We start from the raw sequence: 4320 nt of genomic DNA, 5'->3' as shown, positions 1-4320 counted from the left end.
GTATGTTTTGTAGAAGATTTAAGCTCTGTATCTAGAGCTTATGAAAACATATATTTTAGCTTCTAGAGCAGAACGTTTTATTCGTTTAATACACAACAGACATAGGAAAACGTGGAACAAAAGCTATAAATCCAGTGAGCTGTATGAAGTCAAAGTTACACCACAAATTCAACTTAAAGTATGTCTGTCGTAGACTTGTACTCTGTAACCAGGGGATTAGAATTATATTAAACTACATAGCTTCTAGAGCAGAACGTTTTCCTTTTCATCGTATAATACACAACAGACATAGGTAAAAGTGGAACAAAAGCTAAATCCAGTGTAGTCAAAGCTATTTCACGCCACTAATACGACTTATCACAATTGATTTCTTCGACCAAGGCATGGTCGACGAACATTCGACTAACCGCACGGTGGACTAACTGACACTGTTCATTGCTCACAGCTGACGTCTAATAAAATTGATAACATTGTTTTCAAAGCGATCAAACTGTTTTGTCTAATTGGCGTTCTTTCATTCTTGAGAACACAAAACATTTAAATGAGAGAAAACATCAACATAAATATTGGCTGAGATACAGATCAAAATTGACAACTCTAACAAAAACAAATGTTATTTGTGTAAAGTGAGTATACTGCGTGGTAAAACGGAGAAACCAAAACATGCATTGAAAAGAAAGCGAGAGATGTTATTTGTAGACTTGCGCTTTGAATAGACTTTAGCCTTGCCGTTGGAGATTTTAACAAGTCCAGTTTCTTCTTAAATAGAATGTAAAGAGAGTGGTAAACCATGGATGTATTATGTTCTTAGGTTTAAACCAATACAATACATTAGGTGACAGGGTTTTCAATTTTGTAGGGGTAACCGTGTTCAACTTCGATTTAAAAAAAAAGACTGGCGAGATTTTGAAAACAAAACTTCTGTGAGACGGACACAAACCATTACAACTGATCGATAAACAAAGAACGAATCGAAATGAAATAGACATAGCCAATTCGGCCCCACGTTACACGCTTCTATGGTTCCATTTAGACAATATCAGTCGTTAAAATAATTCGACTGACTGTTTCTCTGCTGATTTTCATGACAAAAAACGCCAGTGATTGTTAGGCTTGGTGTGCCAATAGTTAAACTTGTCAATTTGGCGTCTCATCCTCAAAGATAACCTGAAGGAGAACGTGAATCTGACAAACCGGGTCTATTTTAATGACCAGTGAGTAGTGTAGTACATTTCATTCGTCTTTGTCAATTTCAGTCTGGCTATGATTCCAGTCGAGTTTTGCTTGCAGGTTCGTGTATTGAAATCTTTACATCGCGAACTGGTTTGGGTGAATGCGACTCGATCATGCCCCCAAGCCGGTTATTTCGGCCCTTTGGTTCAGCAAAACTGAAGTATGAAAGTCGCTGTATCAGTCAGTCGTAAAGAGATCCTGAAGTAAGTGATCGCTGCAAAGCAGATTTTACACCGTGATGGGCACTCGAAGACAAACACACTCATAAATGTTTGAATAGGACCAATGGGAGTGGACGCACGGCATTTAACCTCAGGTACTGGATAATTGTCACTCAGTGTGACGGAAACTCCGTCACACAATAACACATTGACTACTTTTGTATACGGGGATTCACAAAAACACAAGCAGGAAAGAAAAACAAACACGAAAATGAAGAATAAAGGAGAAAAGAATGAAAAGAACATAAGCTTGATTCTTTCGACTGAAAGATCAGCAAGTTTGTGCTATGTCAATTAACGGCGATGGGCAGTCGATCGGAAATATAGACTACTGGCGTTCCATTGCCTTCGAATAAATTCTATTGAATTGCAACGATCTATAGAACTAATACAGCGTAGCTAAATGGAATAATTCTTTCTCTAGCTATTGCTCAGTACTAACCCAAACGTGACCGACGACTAATGGCCTTGGCGAAACTTAGGTGAGAAACTTATAATATGCGAAGTACATTATTATCATTTCAATTACAAAACGGGTTAAAGGTATAAAAGTATTCGAATAGACTGTTTCGCTGTCGTGGTGAACGGAATGTTTGAAAAAGACGATATACATTTTTTCAATCCATTACAAGATTATGTTTGTTGATCGCTTGTTATTTTTCGATGAAAATGTATGTCTCAATCTGACATATAAATATTTACTGTAGTTGCTGGGAGGAGTGGGTGGAGAGGGGGTGAAATTGATAATTTGAGATGGTGGTGACACACGTAGTCATGGTTACCGAATTGCGATTATCATTTCATTATGTATCCAGGTGGACGTCTGTTAATTGTGATGGTGAGAATTGGTTCATGGCTGTATGATGATGATGATGATGATGATGATGATGATGATGATGATGATGATGATGATGATGATGATGATGATGATGATGATGATGATGATGATGATGATGAAAGAGAGGATGTGGAGAGAAGACAGTGAAGCAGCAATAACAAGAATTAGCACAATCAGTATATAAGAAATTTATCATCTAAGTTAATGTTGGGTTTTAAAAACAGTCATAATACATTCAGCGGTAACCACAAAGAATATGATAAAGAATGGAGAAATTAAGAGAGTGAGAAGATGCGGAAGATGAAGAAGGAGCGGAGAAAGATGAGGATGAAGGGGGGAGGGGAGCAGGATGAGGAGGTGGAGGAGGGAGGAAATAAAGATGAATATGAGATTAGAAGTTAAATATTAGAAGTATTAAAAAGGGTTTCCGTCATAAGAAAACTTGTGCTGTGTTTATTAAGAGCACTGATAAGGCTTTTTATAAGAAATAGTGTTATTAAAACTGTCAAATGGAACAGAAATGTAAATTTCACAGTTCAATATGAACAATGAGCGGAAATCAACATGATATTACGACGCGGTGGGCTTTTTCTTCGTTACCTGATCAAGCGGAAATGAATTTCGATCAATAGCTGTAGAATGAAAATAACGCCGTGAGGCAACCTGTGAAAGAAATATATCTGACTGTGGTCCAAGAAATTGGTGGGAATTTAAAGGCCATTACGAACAAATCACATCGTCCTAGTGTGTTTATTTTAAGATTTGAGACATGTGGTGAACTCGAGCTGTGTTTAAAAAGCAAATTAACGCATCGGAGATGTTACATGTCAATCGCAGCATGGTCTGTACGACAGGCATGTGAAATCGAACACGTGACATTTACACATCGTAGTCTAGTCTAGACACTGACGGAAGTATAACATAGGCACAGAGGCAGATTAAGTTATGATACACCAAACGAAATTTGGTACGAGTTTAAGATATTAGCCCTATGTGTTGAAATAATGAGGTCAGAGAAAATATCTATAAACAACTCCCCGCAGGGTGTTTATATGCCAGATAATACCCATTCCTATGACGTGTATGTTATTGAAATTTCCTCGGTTTAAAAAAAAGAACTTTACAGCCTCGCTTGCAGCCGCTATGAAAGGTGAGTTGTTGCAAAAAGCGTTCAATTCTTTAAAGTGATTATATTGTCCATATCCTCCAAAAAATGCAACTTTTGTAGAATACCACATATGAAAACTACTTTGTTTTTTTAAAGGATACATTGATATACACAAAAGTCCTCTAATGTTATGATAATATACAAAACAATATTTTTTAATTTAGTTGATATTAAAGTACCCATGTGTCTTCGCAGGGGGTGGAATGACTGGGGTGTCACTCCCTACTATATTATAGTAAATATTTAGTTTTTTCGTAACTAATTTAACATATTTGAGTTCCTTTTTGTGACCCAAGTTATGTCAAGTTATTTAAACAAACTACAAATATATTGCACAGGTATCGCAACCGCTTCTACACATGCGCAGATGAGTTTGCTATCTTCCATCGCATCTTCTCACGGAGTTAGGCGGACAAATAAATCACTTCTTCGACCTGTTGTAACTTTTCTTCGGTTATTCGATATTGTCTATTGTAGAGAATTTTCAAGAAGTCACGCAAAGTGGAAATAGTTTCTATGAAAACAAAATTTATAGATAGTTATTGATTTGAATCTAAATAGCACTATCGTGAAGACACTATATTAAATAACAATCTTGTCATTAGGCCAGGCACACAAATCTAGGTATTTTCTTCGGTCACGCAAAATAAACTATATATATATGAATCCGATTTAAAATCGATGCCTTTCAAAATATAGGTAGAGCCGTTCTTCTTTGTCTTTTTTCTTGGGGGGGGGTATAGCGTCACTATTATATTATTCTATATAAATTCAAGATTTTCGCGTTCTTTCGAAATATCATTCTCACGCTTCATAAGTGCTCAGGCCACCAAGCAGAGGATAAAATAAAATTAAGGGTC

Source organism: Glandiceps talaboti, chromosome 20 (genome assembly GCF_964340395.1).
Source record: "Glandiceps talaboti chromosome 20, keGlaTala1.1, whole genome shotgun sequence".
Taxonomy (NCBI): Eukaryota; Metazoa; Hemichordata; class Enteropneusta; family Spengelidae; genus Glandiceps; species Glandiceps talaboti.
The sequence above is the reverse complement of the archived record's forward strand: the minus strand, read 5'-3'. Positions refer to the sequence as shown.